Genomic DNA, 26,563 nt, shown 5'->3' with positions numbered 1-26,563 from the left:
GTCTATCATTTGACATAATTAAAACATTTTTAAGCTGAATATTAAATCATTAGCCACTCATTTGTATTAACTACTTGACACATTATGATTTCCAGATAGACACACACATACCATACCGTCTGGACCTAAGTGTGCTTGACTCAGAGTTTGTCTACAGCAAACAGACTTTTATGAATGAAATACAGTATACAATAGCAAAACAAAAGTGGCTTCTTTTGTCAACATAATGGTTGTTAGCTTCCTGCATATTGTATGTCTCAGTAGTTTGTTCTTTACAATAGCTGTTATCATAGCTTGTATTCCACTGCTTGATTATACCACCATATATTTATCTATTCTTCTTGGAAGACCATTTAGGTTGTTTTCAGTTTGGGGTTTAAATGAAGAAAACTGCTGTGAACTTTCTTTTACAAGTCCTTTTTAAAAAACACAGTTTTATTGAGGTGCAGTTTGCATACCGTAAAATCCAGCCATCGTTAAGTTCTTTATTGTTACAGACGTGTACAGCGTCACTCCCAAAGTTCCCTCAGACTAACTTAGTCCCTACTCCTAAACCCAGGCAGCCATTGATCTGCTTTCTGTCTCTTGCCTTTTCTGGATGTTTCCTATAAATAGAATCCTAGTATATGTAGGTTTTTGGTGTCTTGTTTCTTTCACTTAGCAGAATATTTTTGAAGTTCATCAATTTTAGCTCAGTCAGTAAAGAATCTGCCCGCAATGCAGGAGACCCTGGTTCAATTCCTGGGTGGGATTGCTGGAGAAGGGATAGGCTACCTACTCCAGTATTCTTGGGCTTCCCTTGTGGCTCAGCTGGTAAAGAATCTACCTGCAACGCAGGAGATCTGAGTTCGATTTCTAGGTTAGGAAGATCCTCTCAAAAAAGAAAGGCTACCCACTCCAGTATTCTGGCTGGAGAATTCCATGGACTGTATGGTCTGTGGGGTTCCAAAGAGTCAGACATGACTGAGCGACTTTCACTTATCAGTAGCTTCTTCCTTTGTATCATTGAATAGTATTCAGTTTTATGGATGTACCACATTTTATTTCTTCACTAGTTTATGAACATTTAAATTGTTTCTGGTTTTTGGCTATTATAAATAATGTTTCTATGAACATTCATGTAAGATGTACGGCGGTCTACATTTTTATTTCTCCTGGATAGATTCTTAGGAGTGTAATTACTAGATTCTATGGTAAGTTTATGTTTAACTTTTAAAGTAAACTGTTTTCCAAAAGTGGCTATACAACGTTAGAGTCACACCAACAATGTATGATGGTTTTGATTTCTCCCTGTTCTTGCCAGCACTAGATATTGTTAGTTTTTTTTTTTTTTTTTTTTTTACCATAGCCATTCTCATGGATATATGAGAGTATCTTATTACAGTTTATGTTTATGTTTTTTTGGCTACACCACTCAGCTTGCTTGCAGGATTAGTTCCTCAACCAGAGATTAAACCCATGCCCCCTGCAGTGGAAGCCCAGAATCCTAACCACTGGACCGCCAGGGAATTCCCTTATTAAAGTTTGAAAAGATTTACTAATGAAAAATCTAGACAGCATATTAAAAAAAGAAGAGACATCACTTTGCTGACAAAGGTCCATATAGTCAAAGCTATGGTCTTTCCAGTAGTCATGTTTGGATGTAAGAGTTGGCCCATAAAGAAGGCTGAGTGTTAAAGAATTGATGCTTTCAAATTGTGGTGCTGGAGAAGACTCTTGAGAGTCCCTTAGATAGCAGGGAGATCAAATCAGTTAATCTTAAAGGAGATCAACCCTGAATATTCATTAGAAGGACTTCTGCTGAAGCTCCAGTACTTTGGTCATGTGATGAGAAGAGCTGACTCATTGGAAAAGACCCTGATGCTGGGAAAGATTGAGGGCAGGAGAAGGGGACGATGATGAGAATGAGATGGTTGGATGGCATCACCGACTCAATGGACATGAATTGGACCAACCTCTGGGAGATAGTAAAGAACAGGGAAGCCTGGCGTGCTGCAGTCCATGGGGTGGTGGAGTCGGACATGACTTAGGGTCTGAACAACAACAGTGACTAATGATGATTAGCACCTTTCCATGCGCTTTTTTTTTTTTTTTCTAAAAAAGAAAGTGAAAGTGTTAGTTGCTTAGTTGTGTCCAACTCTTTGCAACCCCATGGAGTGTAGCCCACTTGGCTTCTCTGTCCTTGGGATTTCCCAGGCAAGAATACTGGAGTGAGTAGCTATTCCCTTCTCCAGGGATCTTCAACCCAGGTCTCTTGCATTGCAGGAAGATTCTTTACCATTATTATTTATCATTTGTGTATCTGCTTTGGTGAAATACCTAGTTAAATCTTTTGCCCATTTTTTATTTGGGTTGTCATCATAATACAGAGTTTCAAAACTTTTTTATATTCTTTAAAATATTCAAATATCTTTGAATAAAAATATGCAAAATTTTTAAAAAATTCTAGAGGCAAGGGTTTTATCATATGTATATGACATGCAGATATTTTCTGTAAATCTATGACTTTTTACTTTCTTAATGATACCTTTTAAAGAGAAAAGTTTTCAATTTTGATAAAGTCTAAGACAGCAATTTCTTTTGTTTTATGGCTTGCACTTTTAATTACATATCTAGGAAATATTTCCTAACTATGTGCAAGCCTTTTTTTTTTTTAATAGACTTTATCTTCTAGAACAATTTTAAATTCACAACAAAATTGAGCAAATGTACAATTTCCCAGAGAGATATCCCATATATTTCCTGTCTCTTTGTATGCATTGCCTTATTATCAACATCTCCAGTCAGTGGTACATTTGTTACAAAATGAACTTGGATTGACACATCATAATCACCCAAAGTCCATAGTTTGTATCACAGTTCTCTCTTGGTATTGTATATTCTATGGGTTTGGACAGGTGTATAATGACATGTCAGAGAAGGCAGTGGCACCCCACTCCAGTACTCTTGCCTGGAAAATCCCATGGACAGAGGAGCCTGGTAGGCTGCAGTCCATGGGGTCGCTAGGAGTCAGACACGACTGAGCGACTTCACTTTCACTTTTCACTTTCATGCATTGGAGAAGGAAATGGCAACCCACTCCAGTGTTCTTGCCTGGAGAATCCCAGGGACGGGGAAGCCTGGTGGGCTGCCGTCTATGGGGTCGCACAGAGTCGGACACGACTGAAGCGACTTAGCAGCAGCAGCATAATGACATGTATTCACCATTATAGTATCATACAGAGTAATATTGGAAATACTTTGTGCTCCACCTGTTCATCCCTTCCTCCCCTCTGCTGCTAAGTCACTTCAGTCATGTCCGACTCTGTGTGATCCCATAGACGGCAGCCCACCAGGCTTCCCCGTCCCTGGGATTCTCCAGGCAAGAACACTGGAGTGGGTTGCCATTTCCTTCTCCAATGCATGAAAGTGAAAAGTGAAAGTGAAGTCGCTCAGTCGTGTCTGACTCCTAGCGACCCCATGGACTGCAGCCTACCGGGCTCCTCTGTCCATGGGATTTTCCAGGAAAGAGTACTGGAGTGGGTTGCCAGTGCCTTCTCCATTCTCCCCTCTAACCCTTGGCAACTACTTATCTTTTTACCATCTCCATAGTTTTGCCTTTTCCAGAATGTCATATAGTTGGAACCATACAGCATATAACTTTTTCAGATTGGCTTCTTTCACCTAGTAAATGCATTTTTAAGGTTCCTCCATGTCTTTTTATGGCTTGATAGCTTTCTTTCTTTCTTTTTTTTTTTTTTAAATGCTGAGTAATAAGTTTATCTACCTTTTGAAGGATATCTTGGTTTCTTCCAACTTTTGGCAGTTATGAATAGAGCTGCTGTAATGACTTGTGTGTAGGCTTTTGTGTGGACAAAAGTTTTACACTCCTTTGTGTAAATACCATAGAGGGCAACTGCTGTTTAATTTTGTAAGAAAAGAATATGTTTAATTTTGTAAGAAACTGCTAAGCTAAACTGTCTTAAGTGGCTGTACCATATTTCCACGAGCAGTGAGAGTTCCTGTTGCTCCACATAACTCACTAGCATTTGGTATTTTCATACCAGTCTCTTTGTGGACATGTATTTTAGTTTCTGCTGGGTAAATATCTAGAAGTACTGGATCATAGGATAGATGTGTATTTAAATGTCAGACTTTTCCAAGGGGTTGTACCATTTAATACTTTTGTGTCTTTTCTGATATTTAATATTTGTCTTATTTTAGCCATCTTGATGGATGTGAAATTGTATGGCTACATGCTTTTAATTATCTTTTTCCTGATGACTAATGATGTTGAGCATCTTTTCACATGCTGTTGACCATTTGTTCTTTTTCCTTTTGAACTGTCTTTTCAAGTGTTTTGCCACATTTTTGTTTTGAGTAGTTTGTCTTTTTTATTATTGATTTTTAGGCACTATTGATAGGTAGGTAGGTAGACTGCCTGGTAGTCTGAGCACACATCCTTTGTTAGATATTTGTGTAGTGAATATTTTCCCCCAGTGTGTCTCTTGCTTTTTCATTTTCTTACATAAAGATTTTAACTTTAATGAGTTTTCTTCTTAATTTTTTCTTTTATGGTTGTTGCTTTTGTGTTTGCTTAATAATTCTCTACTTACCCCCAAGGTTGCAAAGATTTTCTTCTTTGTTTTCCTTCTAGAGGCTTTAGAGTCTTAGCTTTTATGTTTAGGCCGATGATCAGTCCCAAATTAATTATTGAGTGTGGTGTGATTGAGCGCCTCCTTTTCCATACAATTGTGCATTTGATACGTTTGATACAGAGCCATGTATTGAAAAGGCTTTCCTCCGTTAAATTGCCGTGGTACTTCCTTGTAAATCAAGTGCACTGTTGGAACTCTCTGTTACGTTTGTTCTTAAGCTAGTACTGCACCATCTTCAGCTCTGTAGTTTATCAGTCTTGAAATCAAGGTGGTGTAAGCCTTTCAACTTTGTTCTTTTTCAAACATTTTCAACTATTCTGGCCCTTTGCGTTTTCTTTTTTTAAATTAATTTTTATTGGAGTATAGTTGCTTTACAATGTTGTGTTAGTTTCTGCTGTATAACAAAGTGAATCTTTTGCATTTTCATATACATTTTAGAATCAACTTGTCAATTTCTACAGAAAAACCTGGTTGGATTATGATCAGGACAACACTGAATCTACCAATTTAGGAAGCATTGAGATCTTAAGAGTATTAATCTTCCATAGACATGGTATATCTTGCCATTTATTTACATCTTTAGTTTCTCTCAGCAGTGTTCTATAGCTTTTAGTATTGATGATTTGTACATATTTTAAAAGATTTATCCCTACTTTTTTTTTTTTTTTTTTACATTTTAGAGTCATCTAAAATCTATTGTGTGGAATTCCCTGGTGGTCCAGTGGTTAAGAATCCCCCCTTGCCATGCAGGGGATGCCGGTTCAGTCCCTGGTCATGGAACTAAGATCCCACATACTGTGGAGTAACTTCGCCAGTGTGCCACAACTATTAAAGACTGAATTCTCTAGAGCCTGTGTGCCACAACTATTAAAGACTGAATTGTCTAGAGCCTGTGTGCCACAACTGGAGCGCCCACATGCCACAGCTGGAGGGTCTGCGCACTGCAGTGAAAGATTCTGAGTGTCACAACTAAGACCTGATGCAGCCAAATAAATAAATAAATAGTAGGATTTATACACACACACACATACAGTTTTAAAAATTGATCTGCCATCTTATTTAACTTAGCAATTCCAGTAAGTTTTGGGTAGATGCCTTAGGATTTTCTATATATATTGTTGTTGTTCAGTCACTCAGCCGTGTCCAACTATTTGTGACCCCATGGACTGCAGCACGCTAGCCTTCCCTGTCCTTCACTATCTCCCGGAATTTGCTCAAATCATGTCCATTGAGTTGATGATGCCATCCAGTCATCTCATCCTCTGTCACCCCATTCTCCTCCTATCTTTAATCTTTCCCAGCATCAGAGTCTTTTCCAATGAGTTGGCTTTTTGCATCAGGTGGCCAAAGTACTGGAGCTTCAGCTTCAGCCTTAGTCCTTCCAATGAATATTCAGGACTGATTTCCTTGCTGTCCAAGGGACTCTCAAGAGTCTTCACCAGCATCACAGTTTGAAAGCATTGCTCAACCTTCTTTATGGTCTACCTCTCAGATCCATACATGACTACGGGAAAAACCATAGCTTTGACTATACAGACCTTGGTAGGCAAAGTGATGTCTCTTCTTTTTAATATGCTGTCTACGTTGGTCATAGCTTTTCTTTCAAGAAGCAAACGTGTTTTGTTTTGTTTTTTTTACCCCCCACCAGGGAACAAGCATCTTTTAATTTCATGGCTGCAGTCACCGTCCACAGTGATTTTGGAGCCCAAGAAAATAAAGTCTGTCACTGTTTCCATGTTTTCCCCAGCTATTTGCCATGAAGTGATGGGATGAGATACCATGATCTTTGTTTTTTGAATGTTGACTTTTAGGGCAGTTTTTTCACTCTTCTCTTTCACCTTCATCAAGAAGGTCTTTAGTTCCTCTTCACTATCTGTCATAAGGGTGGTGTCATCTGTATATCTGAAGTTATTGATATATCTCCCAGCAGTCTTGATTCCAGCCTGTGCTTCATCCAGTCCAGCATTTCTCATTAAGTACTCTGCATATAAGTTAAATAAGCAGGGTGACAATATACAGCCTTGGCATACTCCTTTCCAACTTAGAACCAGTCTGTTGTTCCATGTCTGGTTCTAACTGTTGCTCCTTGACAACATACGGGTTTCTTAGGAGGCAGGTAAGGTGGTCTGGTATTCCCATCTCTTGAAGAATTTTCTACAGTTTGTTGTGATCCACACAGTCAAAGGCTTTAGCATAGTCAACGAAGCAGAAGTAGATGTTTTTCTGGAATTCTGTTGCTTTTTCTATGATCCAGCGGATGTTGGCAATTTGATCTGAGGTTCCTCTGCCTTTTCTAAATGCAGCTTGTACATCTGGAAAGTCTCAGTTCATGTATTATTGAAGCCTGGCTTGAAGGATTTTAAACATTACCTTGCTAGCATGTGAAATGAGTGCAGTTGTATGGTAGCTTGAACATTCTTTGGCATTGGAATGAAACTGACCTTTTCCAGTCATGTGGCCACTGCTGAGTTTTCTAAATTTGCTGGCATATTGAGTATAGCACTTTAACAGCATCATCTTTTAGGCTTTGCAGTAGCTCAGCTGTAATTCCAACATCTCCACTAGATTTGTTTGTAGTGATTCTAAGGCCCTCTTGACTTCACACTCCAGGATGTCTGGCTCTAGGTTTGTGATCATACTATCATGGTATCCAGGTCATTAACAACTATTTGTACAATTCTTCTGTGTATTCTTGCTACCTCTTCTTAATATCTTCTGCTTTGGTTAGTTCCATACCATTTCTGTCCTTTATTGTGCCCATCTTTGCATGAAGTGTTCCCTTGGTATCTCTAATTTTCCTGAAAGGATTGCTAATCTCTCCCCGGCTATTGTTTTCTTCTATTTCTTTGCATTGTTCACTAAAGAAGGCTTTCTTATTTCTCCTTTGGAACTTATCTCTCTTATCTTTCTTCTTATCTTATCTCTTATCTTTCTTATCTCTCTTATCTATTCTTTGTAACTCTGCATTCAGAGGAGTATATCTTTGCTTTTCTCCTTTGCCTTTCACTTCTCTTCTTTTCTCAGCTATTTGTAAGGCCTCCTCAGACAAACACTTTGCCTTTTTGCATTTCTTTTTTCTTAGGGATGATTTTGATCACCACCTCCTGTACAGTGTTAGGAACCTCCATCCATAGTTCTTCAGGCACTCTGTCTATCAGATATAATCCCTTGAATATGTCACTTCCACTGTGTAATCATAAGGAATTTGATTTAGGTATGCCTGAATGGCCTAGTAGTGCTCCCTGAGCTGTGCATGTGTGGTAAGTCACTTTAGTCATGTCCAACTCTTTGCAACCCTATGGACTGTAGCCCGCCAGGCTCCTCTGTCCATGGGATTCTACAGCCAAGAGTACTAGAGTGGGTTGCCATGCCCTCCTCCAGGGAATCTTCCCGACCCAGGTCTCATTCATCTCCTGCTTTGGCAAGCAGGTTCTTTACCACCTGGGCCACCTCATAAGCCCCAGTGGTTTTCCCTACTTTCTTCAATTTAAGTCTGAATTTTGCAGTAAGGAGTTTATTATCTGAGCCACAGTCAGCTCCTCGTCCTTTTTTTGCTGACTGTATACAGCTTCCCCATCTTTGGCTGCAAAGAATATAATCAATCTGATTTCAGTATTGACCATCTGATGCTATTATGTGTAGAGTCATCTCTTGTGTTGGAGGAGGGTGTTTGCTATGACCAGTGCATTTTCTTGGCAGAACTCTGTTAGGTTTTGCCCTGCTTCACTTTTTACTCCAAGGCCAAACTTGTCTATTATTCCAGGTATCTCTTGACTTCCTACTTTTGCATCCCAGTCCCCTATTATAAAAGGTCATCATTTTTTGGTGTTAGTTCTGGAAGGTCTTATAGGTCTCTATAGAACTGTCAACTTCAGCTTCTTTGGCATTAGTGGTTGAGGCATAGACTTGAGTTATGGCAATATTGAATGGCATGCCTTGGAAAGAAACAGAGATCATTCTTTCATTTATGAGATTGCACCCAAGTACTGCATTTCGGGCTTTTTGGTTGACCATGAGGGCTACTCCATTTCTTCCAAGTGATTCTTGCCCACAGTGGTAGATATATTGGTCGTCTGAATTAAATTCACCCATTCTTGTCCATTTTAGTTCTGTTCTGTTCAGTCGCTCAGTCATGTCCAATTCTGTGACCTCATGGAGTGCAGCACACCAGGATTCCCTGTCCATCACCAATTCCCATAGCTTGCTCAAACTCATATCCATTGAGTCAGTGATGCATCCAACCATCTCATCCTCTGTCGTCCCCTTCTCCTCCTGCTCCCAATCCCTCCCAGCATCAGAGTCTTTTCCAATGAGTCAACTCTTCACATGAGGTGGCCAAAGTACTGGAGTTTCAGCTTCAGCATCAGTCCTTCCAATGAATATTCAGGACTGATTTCCTTAAGGATTGACTGGTTTGATCTCCTTGCTATCCAAGGAACTCTCAAGAGTCTTCTCCAATACCACAGTTCAAAAACATCAATTCTTTGTGCTCAGCTTTCTTTATAATCCAACTTTCACATCCATACATGATTATTGGAAAAACCATAGCTTTAGAGGGACCTTTGTCAGCAAAGTAACGTCTCTGCTTTTAGTATGCTGTCTAGGTTGGTCATAGCTTTTCTTCCAAGGAGCAAGTGTCTTTTAATATCATGGCTGCAGTCGCCATCTGCAGTGATTTTGAGCCCAAGAAAATAAGGTCTGTCACTGTTTCCATTGTTTCTCCATCTATTTGCCATGAAGTGATGGGACCAGATACCATGATCTTTGTTTTTTGAATGTTGAGTTTTAAGTCAGCTTTTTCACTCTTTTCTTTCACTTTCATGAAGAGGTTCTTTAGTTCCTCTTCACCTTCTGCTATAAGGGTGGTGTCATCTGCATATCCGAAATTATTGATATATCTCCCAGCAGTGTTGATTCCAGCCTGTGCTTCATCCAGTCCAGCATTTCTCATGATATACTCTGCATATAAGTTAAGTAAGCAGGGTGACAATATACAGCGTTAGCATACTCCTTTCCCAATTTAGAACCAGTCTGTTGTTCCATGTCTGGTTCTAACTGTTGCTTCTTGATCTGCATATAGATTTCTCAGGAGGCAGGTAAGGTGGTCTGGTATTTTCTACAGTTTGTCATGATCTACACAGTCAAAAGCAGAGACATTGCTTTGCCAACAAAGGTCCATCTAGTCAAGGCTATGGTTTTTCCAGTGGTCATGTATGGATCTGAGAGTTGGACTGTGAAGAAAGCTGAGTGCCAAAGAATGGATGCTTTTGAATTGTGGTGTTGGAGAAGACTCTTGAGAGTCCCTTGGACTGCAAGGAGATCCAGCCAGTCCATTCTAAAGGAGATCAGTCCTGGGTGTTCTTTGGAAGGGATGATGCTAAAGCTGAAACTCCAGTACTTTGGCCACCTCATGTGAAGAGTTGACTCATTGGAAAAGACTCTGATGCTGGGAGGGATTGGGGGCAGGAGGAGAAGGGGACGACAGAGGATGAGATGGCTGGATGGCATCACTGACTTGATGGACGTGAGTTTGAGTGAACTCCGGGAGTTGGTGATGGACAGGGAGGCCTGGCGTGCTGTGATTCATGGGGTCGCAAAGAGTCGGACATGACTGAGCAACTGAACTGAACTGACACGGTCAAAGGCTTTGGCATAATCAATAAAGTAGAAGTAGATGTTTTTCTGGAATTCGGTTGGTTTTTCTATGATCCAATGGATGTTGGCAATATGATCTCTGGTTCCTCTGCCTATTCTAAATCTAGCTTGTACATCTGGAAGTTCACAGTTCACATACTGTTGAAGCCTGGCTTGAAGAATTTTGAGCATTACTTTGCTAGCATGTGAAATGAGAGCAGTCGGGCAGTAGTTTGAACATTTTTTGACATTGCCCTTCCTTGGGATTGGAATGAAAACTGACCTTTTCCAGTACTGTGGCCAATGCTGTGTTATCCAAATTTTCTGGCATATTGAGTGCAGCACTTTAACAGTATCATCTTTTAGGATTTGAAATAGCTCAACTGGAATTCCATCACCTCCACTAGCTTTGTTCATAGTGATGCTTCCTAAGGCCCACCTGACTTCACATTCCAGGAAGTCTGGCTCTCGGTGAGTGGTCACATCAACATGGTTATCTGAATCATGAAGATCTTTTTTGTATAGTTCTTCTGTGTATTCTTGCCACCTCTTCTTAATACCTTCTGCTTTTGTTAGGTCCAAACCATTTCTGTTCTTTATTGTGCCCATCTTTGCATGAAATGTTCCCTTGGTATCTCTAATTTTCTTAAAGAGATCTGTAGTCTTTCCCATTCTATTGTTTTCCTCTTTCTTTGCATTTATCACTGAGGAAGGCTTTCTTATCTCCTTGCTGTTCTTTGGAACTCTTCATTCAAATGGGTATATCTCTCCTTTTCTACTTTGCCTTTAGCTTCTTTTCTTTTCTCAGCTACTTGTAAGGCCTCCTCAGACTACCATTTTGCCTTTTTGCGTTTCTTTTTCTTGGGGGTGGTCTTGATCACTGCCTCCTGTACAATGTCATGAACCTCTGTCCATAGTTCTTCAGGCACTCTATCAGATCTCATCTCGTGAATCTATTTGTCACTTCTACTATATAATTGTAAGGGATTTGTTTTAGGTCATACCTGAATAGTTTTGTACTTTTCCCTACTTTCTTCAATTGAAGTCTGAATTTGGCAATGAGTTTGTGATCTGAGCCACAGTCAGCTTCTGGACTTGGTTTTGCTTACTGTATAGAGCTTCTCCATCTTTGGCTGCAAATAATATAATCAATCTGATTTTGGTATTGACCATCTGGTGATGTCCATGTGTAGAGTGTTCTCTTGTGTTGTTGGAAGAGGGTGTTTGCTGTGACCAGTGCGCTCTCTGGGCAAACCTCTGTTAGCCTTTGCCTTGCTTCATTTTGTACTCCAAGGCCACATTGCCTGTTACTCCAGTTATCTCTTGACTTCCTTCCTTTGCATTCCAGCCCCCTGTGATGAAAAGGACATCTATTTTGGGTGTTAGTTCTAGAAGGTCTTGTAGGTCTTCTTTGGACTGTTCAGCTTCTTCAGCATTACTGCTTGGGGCGTAGACTTGGATTACTGTGATATTGAATGGCTTGCCTTGGAAATAAACAGAGATCATTCTGTCGTTTTTATGATTGCACCCAAGTACTGCATTATCAATAACCTCAGATATGCAGATAACACCACCCTTACGGCAGAAAGTGAAGAAGAACTAAAGAGCCTCTTGATGAAAGTGAAAGTGGAGAGTGAAAAAGTTGGCTTAAAGCTCAACATTCAGAAAACTAAGATCATGGCATCCGGTCCCATCACTTTATGGCAAATAGATGGGGAAACAGTGGACACAGTGGCTGACTTTATTTTTCTGGGCTCCAAAATCACTGCAGATGGTGATTGCAGCCATGAAATTAAAAGACGCTTACTCCTTGGAAGGAAAGTTATAACCAACCTAGATAGCATATTACAAAGCAGAGGGAGGTAGGAGGGGGTTCAGGATGGAGAACACATGTACACCATGGCATATTCATGTCATTGTATCGCAAAACCAACACAGTATTGTAATTAGCCTCCAATTAAATAAATTTAAAAAAAAAAAAAAAGCAGAGACATTACTTTGCCAACAAAGGTCTGTCTAGTCAAGGCTATGGTTTTTCCAGTGGTCATGTATGGATGTGAGAGTTGGACTATAAAGAAGGCTGCTGCTGCTGCTAAGTCACTTCAGTCATGTCCGACTCTGTGCAACCCCAGAGACAGCAGCCCACCAGGCTCCCCTGTCCCTGGGATTCTCCAGGCAAGAACACTGGAGTGGGTTGCCATTTCCTTCTCCAGTGCATGAAAGTGAAAAGTGAAAGTGAAGTCACTCAGTCGTGTCTGACTCTTAGCGACCCCATGGACTGGAGCCTACCAGGCTCCTCTGTCCATAGATTTTCCAGGCAAGAGTACTGGAGTGGGGTGCCATTGCCTTCTCCGAAAGAACACTGAGCGCCAAAGAATTGATGCTTTTGAACTGTGGTGTTGGAGAAGACTCTTAAGAGTCCCTTGAACTGCAAGGAGGTCCAACCAGTCCATTCTAAAGGAGATCAGTCCTGGGTGTTCATTGGAGGGACTGATGCTGAAGCTGAAACTCCATTACTTTAGCCACCTCTTGAGAAGAGCTGACTCATTAGAAAAGACCCTGATGCTGGGAAAGATTGAGGGCAGGAGGAGAAGGGGACGACAGAGGATGAGATGGTTGGATGGCATCACCTACTTGATGGACATGGGTTTGGGTGGAATCTGGGTGTTGGTGATGGACAGGGAGGCCTGGTGTGCTGGAGTTCATGGGGTCGCAAAGAATCAGACACAACTGAGCAACTGAACTGTATTTGGACTCTTTTGTAAACAATGAGGTTTACTCATTTCTTCCAAGGGATTCTTCTCACAGTATTAGATATAATGGTCGTCTGAATTAAATTTGCCCATCAGTCCCTTTTAGTTCACTGATTCCTAAAATGTCAAGGTTCACTCGTGCTATCTCCTGTTTGACCTCTTCTAATTTACTTTGATTCATGGACCTAACATTCCAGGTTCCTATGCAGTATTGCTCTTTATAGCATCGGACTTCACTTCCATCGGACTTGACTTCGCTGGTGGCTCAGACGGTAAAGCGTCTGCCTACAATGCAGGAGACCTGGGTTCGATCCCTGGGTCGGGAACATCCCCTGGAGAAGGAAATGGCAATCCACTCCAGTACTATTGCCTGGAAAATCCCATGGACAGAGGATCCTGGTAGGCTACAGTCCATGGGGTCACAAACAGTCAGACATGACTAAGCGACTTCACTTCACTTCACTTTCACCTCCATCACCGGTCACATCCAAAACTGGGCGTTGTTTTCATTTTACTTCACTTTCACTTCCATCACCAGTCACATCCAAAACTGGGCGTTGTTTTCACTTTGGCTTCGTCTCTTCATTGTTTCTAGAGTTATTTCTCCACTCTTCTCTAGTAGCATATTGGGCACCTACCGACCTGGGGAGTTCATCTTTCAGTGTCCTATCTTTTTGGCTTTTCATACTGTTCATGGGGTTCTAAAGGCAAGAATACTGAAGTGGTTTGCCATTTCCTTCTCCAGTGGACTGTGTTTTGTCAGAACTCTCCACCATGACCCGTCTACCTTGCATGACCCTACTCAGCATGACTAATAGTTTCATTGAGTTCAACAAGGCTGTGATCCATGGGATCCAGTTTGATTAGTTTTCTGTGATTGTGGTTTTCAATCTGTCTGCCCTCTAATGGAGAAGGATAAGAGGCTTATGGAAGCCTCCTGATAGGAGAAACTGACTTGGGGAAACTGGGTCTTGTTCTGATGGGTGCAGCCATGCTCTGTAAATCTTTAATCCAAGTTTCTGTTGATGGGTGGGGCTGTATTCCCTCCCTATTGTTTGACCTGAGACCAAACTATGGTGGAGGTAATGAAGATGATGGTGGCCTCCTTGAAAAGATCCTGTGCAGGAACTGCCCTGCTCAGTGCCCCTGAACCTGCATCAGGCCACAGCTGAGCCATGCCTCTGCCAGAGACTCTTGGACACTCACAGGCAAGACTGGGTCAGTCTCTTGTGGGGTCCCTGCTCCTTTCTCCTGGATTGGTGTGCACAAGGTTTTGTTTGTGCCCTCCAAGAGTCTGTTTCCCCAGTCCTGTGTAAGTTCTGTAAGGCCCGTGTAAGGCCAAATCCCACTGGCCTCCAAAGTCAAATTCTCTGGGAGTTCTCCGTCCCTTTGCCAGATCCCCAGGTTGGGAAAGCTGTTGTGGGTCCTAGAACTTTCTTAACAGTGCGAGAATTTCTTTGGTATAATTCTGCAATTTGTGGGTCTTCCACTCAGCAGCTCTATGGTGGGGTTAGTGGCGACCTCCTCCAAGAGAGAGGGCTTATGCCATAGGCTGTGTGACCTAGGTAGCTGCACCCAGAGCTTCTGCCCCTGCAGCAGGCCACTGCTGAACAGAGGGTCTGGCTCAGTCCCTGTGGGGTCTCTGGGTCTTGTTGCACACAAGGTTTTGTTTGAGCCCTCTGAACATCTTTGGCGATTATGGGATTTGATTCTAAACATGATTTTGCCCTTCCTACCATCTTGCTGGGGCTTCTCATTTGCCCTTGAACCTGGGGTATCTTTTTTTGGGGGGATGGAACATTGTCCTGTCGATGATTGGTCAGCAGTGAGTTGTAATTTTGGAGTTCTTGCAGGAGAAGATAAACGTCATCTGCAAAGAGTTTTATTTTATCCTTTCTAATCTCTATGCCTTCCCCCCCCCCCTTGCCTTGTTCTTTTAAGGAAAAGGTGGTCAGTTTTTCACAATTAAGTGTGATGATAGCTATAGATTTTCAAATAGATAGCCTTTACCAGGTTGAGGAAATTTCCCTCAATTCCTACTTTGCTGAGAGGTTTTATTGTGAATGGATGTTGAATTTTGTCAAAGGCTTTTTTCTGCATTTCTTAAGATGATTATATGATTTGTTTTTCTTTATTCTGTTCATGTGAATATGTCTCTCTTTCATCTTTTGGCCCTTGTTCATCATGTCTAATTAGGGAAAAGACCACTGTTACTATTTCTAACACTTTAACATCTTGGCATGATGCATGGGATGTAGGTTCAAGAGCATGATTTAGACAGTTTGAATCCAATAATCTCCATAAAGTGTTTTATAAACTGAAAGGCACCATATGTATTTAGATAGAACTGACTTAAGGGACCTACCTGCTCTCCAAAACTCTTAATCTCTGAAACTTCTGCCATTAGTCTCATGCTTAAAAAAATCAATGTGAAGATAACAGAACTGTGCACAATGAGATTTTGACCTTAAAAGGTCTTGCTTCCTACTTGTTGAGCTTGGGAGACCTGACTTACAGGTATGACAAAATACTTCCATTTAAGTGTCTAGTAATATTAATTAAAAACAATTGTCAAAAAAAAAAAATCTGTATATTCATTGCCTATGTCCCAGTTTTTCATTGACCTGAAAATTCTGGGGGACTTAGAAGTCTATGGTTCTTTGTCTAAGCACTGGAGAAATCAGTGACTTAAAAGGAATATCAAATAATTTTAGATGGAGCTGTCACCTTCCCAGACTTCATTCAAGCTACACTACAAAGTTACAGTGATCAAAACAGGATTGTATCGGCACAAAAACAGATTATAGATTAACGGAACAGGATAGAAAACCCAGAAATAAATTCACACACCTATGGTCAATTGATCTATGACAAAGTAGTCAAGTATATACAATGGAGAATAGACAGTCTCTTCAATAAATGGTGCTGGGAAAACTGGACAGCTACATGTTAAAGAATGGGATTGAAATATTTCATCTCACCATTTACAAAAGTAAACTTAAAATGGGTTAAAGACTTAAATGTAAGACCTGAAACCATAAAGATCCTAGAAGAGAACATTGGGAGAACATTCTTTGACCTAAATTGTAAATTTTTTTTTTTTTTTTGGATCTGTCTTTTAAGGCAAAGGAATAAAAGCAGAAAGAAACAAATGGGACCTAATCAAACCTAAAAGCTTTTGCATAAAGAAACCATCCACAAAACAAATAGACAACTTACTGAATGAGATAAAATATTTGCAAATGATATGGCTGACAACTGTGGTGCTGCAGAAGACTTTTGAGAGTCCCTTGAACAGCAAGGAGATCAAACTAGTCAATCCTAAAGGAAATCAGTCCTGAATATTCATTGGAGGGACTGTTGCTGAAGTTCCGGTACTTAAAGTGGCCAGCTGATGTTAAGAGCCAACTCATTGGAAAAGATCCTGATGCTGGGAAAGATTGAAGGCAAAAGGAAAAGAGGATGGCAGAGGATAAGATGGTTAGATAGCACCACCAACTCAGTGGACATGAATTTGAGCAAACTCTGGGAGATAGTGAAGGACAGGGAAGCCAGGCCTGCTGAAGTCCATGGGGTCACAAAGGGACACGACTTAGAGACTGAACAACGACAAAGGGCTGACAAGGGGTTAATATCCAAAATAAACAGCTCATACAATGCAATATCCAAAAACAAACAAGCTTAATCAAAAATGGGCAGAATACTTGAACAAACATTTTTCCATAGAAGACATACAGAGCTCAACATCACTAATTATTCCAGAAATGCAAATCAAAACCACAGTGAGATATCACCACACACTTGTCTGAATGGCTGAAAAGGAACACAAATAACAAATGTTTGCAAGGGTATGGAGAAAAGGTAACCCTTGTACACTTTCGGTAGAAATGTAAATTGGTACAACCCGTATGTAAACACTATGGAAGTTCCTCAAAAAACTAGAAGTAAAGTTGCTGAATGATCCAGCAATCCCACTCCTGGGTATATATTTGAAAAGAAAAAAACATGAATTCAAAAAGACAACACTGCACCCCAGTGTTCATAGCAAGCGCTGTTTACAGTGACCAAAATACAGAAGCAATTGAGGTGTCCATCAACAGATGAATGGATAAAGAAGATATGGTATATGTATACAGTGGAATAGTACTCAGCCATAAAAATGAAATCCTGCCATTTGCAGCAATGTGAATGCACCTAGAGGATGTTAATGCTTAGTGAGATAATTCAGAGAAAGACAAATAATGTATGATAAGCCTTTGACTGTGTGGATCACAATAAACTGTGGAAAATTCTTCAAGAGATGGGAATACCAGACCACCTGATCTGCCTCTTGAGAAATTTGTATGCAGGTCAGGAAGCAACAGTTAGAACTGGACATGGAACAACAGACTGGTTCCAAATAGGAAAAGGAGTACGTCAAGGCTGTATATTGTCACCCTGTTTATTTAACTTATATGCAGAGTACATCATGAGAAACGCTGGACTGGAAGAAACACAAACTGGAATCAAGATTGCCGGGAGAAATATCAATAAACTCAGATATGCAGATGACACTACCCTTATGGCAGAAAGTGAAGAGGAACTCAAAAGCCTCTTGATGAAGGTGAAAGAGGAGAGTGAAAAAGTTGGCTTAAAGCTCAACATTCAGAAAACGAAGATCATGGCATCCGGTCCCACCACTTCATGGGAAATAGATGGGGAAACAGTGGAAACAGTGTCAGACTGTATTTTTGGGGGGCTCCAAAATCACTGCAGATGGTGACTGCAGCCATGAAATTAAAAGACGCTAACTCCTTGGAAGGAAAGTTATGACCAACGTAGATAGCATATTCAAAAGCAGAGACATTACTTTGCCAACAAAAGTCTGTCTAGTCAAGGCTATGGTTTTTCCAGTGGTCATGTATGGATGTGAGAATTGGACTGTGAAGAAGGCTGAGCGCCGAAGAATTGTTGCTTTTGAACTGTGGTGTTGGAGAAGACTCTTGAGAGTCCCTTGGACTGCAAGGAGATCCAACCAGTCCATCCTAAAGGAGATCAGCCCTGGGATTTCTTTGGAAGGAATGATGCTAAAGCTGAAACTCCAGTACTTTGGCCACCTCATGCAAAGAGTTGACTCATTGGAAAAGACTCTGATGCTGGGAGGGATTGGGGGCAAGAGGAGAAGGGGATGACAGAGGATGAGATGGCTGGATGGCATCACTGACTCGATGGACGTGAGTCTGAGTGAACTCCGGGAGTTGGTGATGGACAGGGAGGCCTGGTGTGCTGCGATTCATGGGGTCGCAAAGAGTTGGACACGACTGAACGACTGATCTGATCTGATCTGATAATGTATATGTAGAATCTAAAAAGTAAGACAAATGTATATAGCAAAAGAGAAACATATTCACAGATTATAAAAGCAAACTAGTGGTTACCAGTTGGGAGGGGGAAGGAAGGAGGAGCAATGTAGGAGTATGGCATTAAAAGAGATACAGACTACCATATATAAAATACATAAACAGCAAGAATATTATAGCACTGGAAATTATAGCCATTATCTCATAATAACTTTTAATGGAGAATAGTCTGCAGTCCATGGGGTCGCGAAGAGTTGGACACGACTGAGCGACTTCACTTTCACTTTTCACTTTACTGCATTGGAGAAGGAAATGGCAGCCCACTCCGGTGTTCTTGCCTGGAGAATCCCAGGGACGGGGGAGCCTAGTGGGGTCACACAGAGTTGGACACAACTGAAGCGACTCAGCAGCAGCAGCAGCAGTCTGTAAAAATACTGACTCTCTGCTGTGCACCTGAAACTAATGTAATATTGTAAATCAACTCTACTTCAATAAAAATAATAAAATTAATCAATGTGAGATGTGTGTTATATTTTCCAAATCCTGAGAGAATGGGAAAAAACCAGTGGGTGTTTATGGTAGTAGAGTAAGCTAGCGTAGGTCTGGAATGCTGTTGTCGATGACTTACAGGACAACTAGACCCCAGGTTGATTGGGTAGGCTATCCCAGATTGTTGCAAAAGTGATCTTCCTTAGGTGGCCTAGTTTACTTTCTCAGCAATAACCAACAAAGCCACAGTTTTAGAAACTATAGACAACTGAACTTGAGCAATGCCATCATCTGTGAGTCATCCCAAGAGCTCGGGACTGCTGATGCGTGCGGTCTCATTGAGCGCAGGTTTCTGATTGGTACTTTGCAGATCATTGTACGCTTAAACCACTTCCTTTGCTTAAGAGCAGGACTAAAGTTGAGGATAATCGTTGAGAACTAGGAAGCAGTCTCTAGTTCAAATGTCCTTTGAGGACTAAGCCTCTTTATAAACATGTTTACTGAGCATTAGTCCCATATATATTAGGACATTTCTGGTGGTGATGCAAACACTAGCTCCCAAATAACATGTCCTACTTTTGAACAACTCCCAATCTTATAACCCTCTAATTATTGCTCTTATGAGCACTTTTCCCATATGTGTTAACTTCTTTAGGTATATTCCTGTTTATTGATATCATTCTTAAAATTTAGTGGCGGGGAACTCAAATAGGGGCTCTGTATCAACCTACAAGGGTGGGATGGGGAGGAAGATGGGAGGGAGGTTCAAGAGGGAGGGGACATATGTGTACCTATGGCTGATTCATGTTGATGTTTGACAGAAAACAGAAAAATTTTGTAAAGCAATTATCCTTCAATTAAAAAATAAATTAAAAAATATTTTAATTTGGTGTCAAAAGCAGTATAAGGTATGGAACTCCTTTCTTCTTAATTGTGAACATTGCACTTGTGTTAATCTATTTGTTCCCACCAAAATGATAAAGAGATGAATATACATGTGTGGAGTTTGCAATAAGTAAGACATAGTCACATTATGAGGGAAGGATATAGGAAAATATACATCATTAGAATGTTAATTTACAAGCAAACCTAGAGCATTGGGTAAAAATTAATGATAGCCTTATGGAAAACTGAATCTCATCAATGTAACCTAATTTTTTCCAGAACATTGTAAGGATCTGGAGGAAACAGGGCACATACATCTTGACTTTCTCATGCTGTGGATTTAATTATGAATAACATAATCAGCAGCAACCCAGGGAAGCATAGTTTAGCTTATATGTTACCACAGTCAGATGGTGGGAAGGTCAGAGACATCAATGATGTGCTGCTGGTATGGAGTAGCACTTACCAGTTAACCCTTCAGAGGTGAGTCTGGGACCAACCAATTCTTTATTAAATAAACTTTAATCTTGTGTAATATTTGTGTGCCAGAAATACTGGAAACAGAAGTCAAAATAACCTGGATAAATTAGGTACTTATAAACTGAACAATGTCAAATGAAGGCTAATTTTGTAAGCGGGAAGTTCACATTGGAGAATGGTTGGTTTTTTGTCTGTTCCTGGCAGAAAGAGCCCCTGGTTAGGGTGAATCACGAGGTAGTTGAACCATCAATAACTATAATATGTGTAAAGTACCACATCTTATAAGCCAGGGCTCTGGCTAAGGATACTTACATGAGGTTGAGAGCAGCCAAAGATACAGTGAAGGTTTACAGTGGATAAAAATTTTGAAATAGAAGCAGGGACATATGCAGCTGGATGGGAAGGATATGAAAAAGAAGCAATTGGAAGTATTTTGTATTAAGTAGAATAGGCTAAAATGCTGTAAAATTAGGTAAAAAATACAGTGGCTCAAATTGAGTACGAGCTGGTTTCTCTCATGTGACAGTCCTGTGTGAGCATTTGCAGCCCTCTATGCCCAGCTGATGGTAGCTCTGCTGCCTTCACCATGTGTCCTTCAGAGTTGCTCTGGTTGCTTAGAGAAAGAAGGATGAGTTTTGCCCTGAAACGGCTGACATCACATCTGCCCACATCCCATTGGTGAGAAATCAGTCACTTGGCCATTCCTAACTGCATGGATGACTGGGAAATATAGGTCAGCTGTGTGCTTCAGAAAAGAAGAGAGCACAGACTTTGAGAACCAGTAACCATTTCTGTCATACCTCTGAGAAACAGCAGTTGAGTTGACAAATTCTTTTTTCAGTTTTCTTTTTTGATATGGACCATTTTTGAACTCTTTATTGAATTTATTACAATATTGCTCCTGTTTTGTGTTTTTTGTTTTTTTTTTTTGTCCATGAGGCATCTTAGCTCCCTGACCAGGGAGTGAACCCATACCCACTGCCTTGGAAGGCAGAGTCTTAACCACTGGACCACCAGGGAAGTTCCAACAACAGAGAATTTAATATTAAACCATCATTCAAGAATGGTCAGCAGTCCCTGTGGAGGAGAATATGGCAATATCTGACAAAAGTGTATAAGTAAACATTTACCCTTTCACCTGGCAGTCTCACTTATAGTAATTATTCCAGAGGAAACACCTCCACAAATCACTTTTGTAGAAAGTACTTAGTAACTATAAACCAGAAACAAGTGATAAAGAGTGGGTGGATATGGGTGGAGGAAATAACAGTGGGAATGGGACTTTTCTGAGTATGTGTTTTTATATAGTTTTTACTTTGAACCATGTAGATATTTAAATATTCAACTACATAAAGTTAAACAAAAATGAAAACAAATCCTGAAATTTAATATGCAAAAAACAACTAATAATCAAAACCAGTATATCAAATTGATTATTGTTGTTGTTCAGTTGCTCAGTCATGTCCAACACTTTGTGACCCCATGGACTGCAGCATGCCAGGCCTCCCTATCCTCACCATCACCTAAAGGCATGGCTCATAGCTTCATTGAGTTATACCAGCCCTATTCACCATGACAAGGCAGTGATTCATGAAAGGGATCAAGTTGATTATACAACCATAAATTTTGTTATTCTTGTTGTTCATTCACTAAGTTGTGTCCAATTCTTTGCGACTGTGAACTGCAGTGCACCAGGCTTACCTGTCCTTCACTATCGCCCAGAGGATGAGATGATTGGATGGCATCACCGACTCAATGGACATGGGTTTGGGTGGACTCTGGGAGTTGGTGATGGACAGGGAGGCCTGGCGTGCTGCGGTTCATGGGGTGACAAATAGTCGGACATGACTGAATGACTGAACTGAACTGAATATTCCATTGTGTGTATGTATTGCAGCTTCTTTATCCATTGATCTGTCATTGGACATCTAGGTTGCTTCCATGTCTTAGCTATTGTAAATAGTGCTGCAGTGAACATTGCAGTACATGTATCTTTTTCAGTTATGATTTCCTCAGGGTATGTGCCCAGTAGTGGGATTGCTGGGTCACATGGTAGTTTTATTCCTAACTTTTAAAGGAATCTCTATACTGTTTTCCATAGTGGCTTTATCAGTTTGCATTCCCACCACAGTGTAAGAAGGTTCCCTTTTCTCCACACCTCTCCAGCATTTATTGTTTGTAGACTTTTTGATGATGGCCAAGAAAATGCACTGGTCATAACAAACACCCTCTTCCAACAACATAAGAGAAGACTCTTTACATGGACATCACCAGATGGTCAACACCAAAATCAGATTGATTATATTCTTTGCAGCCAAAGATGGGGAAGCTCTATACAGTCAGTAAAAACAAGACCAGGAGCTGACTATGGCTCAGACCATGAACTCCTTATTGCCAAATTCAGACTGAAATTGAAGAAAGCAGAGAAAATCACTAGACCATTCAGGTATGACCTAAATCAAATCCCTTATGATTATACAGTAGAAGTGAGAAATAGATTTAAGGGCCTAGATCTGATAGAGTGCCTGATGAACTATGGAATGAGCTTCGTGACATTGTACAGGAGACAAAGATCAAGACCATTCCCATAGAAAAGAAATGCAAAAAAGCAAAATGGCTGTCTGGGGAGGCCTTACAAATAGCTGTGAAAAGAAGAGAAGCGAAAAGCAAAGGAGAAAAGGAAAGATATAAACATCTGAATGCAGAGTTCCAAAGAATAGCAAGAAGAGGTAAGAAAGCCTTCCTCAGTGATCAATGCAAAGAAATAGAGGAAAACAACAGAATTGGAAAGACTAGGGATCTCTTCAAGAAAATCAGAGATACCAAGGGAACATTTCATGCAAAGATGAGCTCGATAAAGGACAGAAATGGTATGGACCTAACAGAAGCAGAAGATATTAAGAAGAGATGGCAAGATACACAGAAGAACTGTACAAAAAAGATCTTCACAACCAAGATATTCACGATGGTGTGATCACTCACCTAGAGCCAGACATCCTGGAATGTGAAGTCAAGTGGGCCTTAGAAAGCATCACTACGAACAAAGCTAGTGCAGGTGATGGAATTCCAGTTGAGCTATTCCAAATCCTGAAAGATGATGCTGTGAAAGTGCTGCACTCAATATGCCAGCAAATTTGGAAAACTCAGCAGTGGCCACAGGACTGGAAAAGGTCAGTTTTCATTCCAATCCCAAAGAAAGGCAATGCCAAAGAATGCTCAAACTACCGCACAATTGCACTCATCTCACACGCTAGTAAAGTAATGCTCAAAATTCTCCAAGCCAGGCTTCAGCAATACATGAACTTCCTGTGTTCAAGCTGGTTTTAGAAAAGGCAGAGGAACCAGAGATCAAATTGCCAACATCCTCTGGATCATCGAAAAAGCAAGAGAGTTCCAGAAAAACATCTATTTCTGCTTTATTGACTATGCCAAAGCCTTTGACTGTGTGTATCACAATCAACTGTGGAAAATTCTGAAAGCGGTGGGAATACCAGACCACCTGATCTGCCTCTTGAGAAATTTGTATGCAGGTCAGGAAGCATCAGTTAGAACTGGACATGGAACAACAGACTGGTTCCAAATAGGAAAAGGATTTCGTCAAGGCTGTATATTGTCACCCTGTTTATTTAACTTATATGCAGAGTACATCATGAGAAATGCTGGACTGCAAGAAACACAAACTGGAATCAAGATTGCCGGGAGAAATATCAATAACCTCAGATATGCAGATGACACCACCCTTATGGCAGAAAGTGAAGAGGAACTCAAAAGCCTCTTGATGAAGGTGAAAGACGTGAGTGAAAAAGTTAGCTTAAAGCTCAACATTCAGAAAATGAAGATCATGGCATCTGGTCCCACCACTTCATGGGAAATAGATGGGTAAACAGTGGAAACAGTGTCAGACTGTATTTTTCTGGGCTCCAAAATCACTGCAGATGCTGACTGCAGCCATGAAATTAAAAGACGCTTACTCCTTGGAAGGAAAGTTATGACCAACCTAGATAGCATATTCAAAAGCAGAGACATTACTTTGCCAACAAAGGTCTGTCTAGTCAAGGCTATGGTTTTTCCTGTGGTCATGTATGGATGTGAGAGTTGGACTGTGAAGAAGGCTGAGCACCGAAGAATTGTTGCTTTTGAACTGTGGTGTTGGAGAAGACTCTTGAGAGTCCCTTGGACTGCAAGGAGATCCAACCAGTCCATTCTGAAGGAGATCAGCCCTGGGATTTCTTTGGAAGGAATGATGCTAAAGCTGAAACTCCAGTCCTTTGGCCACCTCATGCGAAGAGTTGACTCATTGGAAAAGACTCTGATGCTGGGAGGGATTGGGGGCAGGAGGAGAAGGGGACGACAGAGGATGAGATGGCTGGATGGCATCACTGACTCGATGGACATGAGTCTGAGTGAACTCCGGGCGTTGGTGAGGGACAGGGAGGCCTGGTGTGCTGCGATTCATGGGGTCGCAAAGAGTCGGACACGACTGAGCAACTGATCTGATCTGATTTTGATCAGTATGAGATGATACCTCATTGTAGTTTTGATTTGCATTTCTCTAGTAATGAGTGATGTTGAGCATATTTTCATGTGTTTAGCCATCTGCATGTCTTCTTTGGAGAGAGGTCTGTTCAGGTCTTCTGTCCACTTTTTGATTGGGTTGTTTGTTTTTCTGATATTGAGCTGCATGAGCTGCTTGTATATTTTGGAGATTAATTCTTTGTCAGTTGTTTCATTTGCTTTTATTTTCTCCCATTCTGAGGGTTGTCATTTCACCTTTCTAATATTTTCCTTCATTGTTTTCCTTCACTTAAAGCTTTTAAGAAGGTCCTATTTGTTTTTGTTTTTATTTCCATTACTCTGGGAGGTAGATCATAGAGGATCTTGCTGTGATTTACATCAGAGAGTGTTCTGCCTGTGTTTCCCTCTGAGAGCTTTGGGTCTTCCATTTGGGTCTTTAATCCATTTTTAGTTTATTTTTGTGTATGGTATTAAGAAGTGTTCTAACTTCATTCTTTTACATGCAGCTGTCCATTTTTCCTACCACCACTTGTTGAAGAGACTGTCTTTTCTCTATTGTAAATTTTTGCCTCCTTTGTCAAAGACAAGGTGTCCATGGGTGCGTGGATTTATCTTCGGGCTTTCTATCTTGTTCCGTTGGTTTATATTTCTGTTTTTCTGCCAGTACCATACTGTCTTCATGACTGTGGCTTTATAGTTTAATCTGAAGTCAAGAAGGTTGATTCCTCCAGTTCCATTCTTGTTTCTCAAGATTACTTTGGCTTTTTGGGGTCTTTTGTGTTTCCATACAAATTATGAAATTATTTGTTCTAGTTTTGTGAAAAAATACTGTAGGTAGTTTAATAGGGATTGCATTGAATTTGTAGATTGCTTTGGTTTAAGTCATTTTCACTATATTGATTCTTCCAGTCCAGGAATATAGTATATCTCTTCATCTGTTTGCATTGTCTGATTTCTTTTTTTTGTTTGTTTTGTTTTATTTTTTTTACTTTACAATATTTTATTGGTTCTTCCACACATCAACATGAATCCACCACGGGTGTACACGTGTTCCCCATCTTGAACCCCCCTCCCACCTCCCTCCCCATACCATCCCTCCAGGTCATCCCAGTGCAGCAGCCCCAAGGATCCTGTATCGAACCTGGACTGGCAATTTGTTTCCTATATGATATTATACATGTTTCCATGCCATTCCCCCAAATCATCCCACCCTCTCTCTCTCCCACAGAGTCCAAAAGACTGTTCTATACATCCGTGTCTCTTTTGCTGTCTCGCATACAGGGTTATTGTTACCATCTTCCTAATTCCATATGTATGCATTAGTATACTGTATTGGTGTTTTTCTTTCTGGCTTAAAAGGCTCCAGTTTCATCCACCTCATTAGAACTGATTCAAATGTATTCTTTTTAATGGCTGAGTAATACTCCATTGTGTGTATGTACCACAGCTTTCTTATCCATTCGTCTGCCAGTGGACATCTAGGTTGCTTCCATGTCCTGGCTATTATAAACAGTGCTGTGATGAACATTGGGGTACGTGTCTTTTTCAATTCTGGTTTCCTCAGTGTGTATGCCCAGCAGTGGGATTGCTGGGTCATAAGGCAGTTCTATTTCCAGTATTTTAAGGAATCTCCACACTGTTCTCCATAGTGGCTGTACTAGTTTGCATTCCCACCAACAGTGTAAGAGGATTCCCTTTTCTCCACACCCTCTCCAGCATTTATTGCTTGTAGACTTTTGGATAGCAGCCATTCTGACTGGCGTGAAATGGTACCTCATTGTGGTTTTGATTTGCATTTCTTAATGCTTTTGAACTGTGGTGTTGGAGAAGA

General features: G+C 40.7%; 1 protein-coding gene across 9 annotated transcripts in view; it reads left to right on the top strand.

Moving 5' to 3' along the window:
* GPR160 (G protein-coupled receptor 160) overlaps positions 1-26,563 on the top strand; it is a 69,923-nt gene that overhangs the window by 14,431 nt on the left and 28,929 nt on the right. The window lies entirely within an intron of this gene.

Source organism: Bos indicus, chromosome 1 (assembly GCF_029378745.1).
Source record: "Bos indicus isolate NIAB-ARS_2022 breed Sahiwal x Tharparkar chromosome 1, NIAB-ARS_B.indTharparkar_mat_pri_1.0, whole genome shotgun sequence".
NCBI lineage: Eukaryota > Metazoa > Chordata > Mammalia > Artiodactyla > Bovidae > Bos > Bos indicus.
Note: the sequence above shows the minus strand (reverse complement) of the source record. Positions and strands in the feature narration are given on the sequence as shown.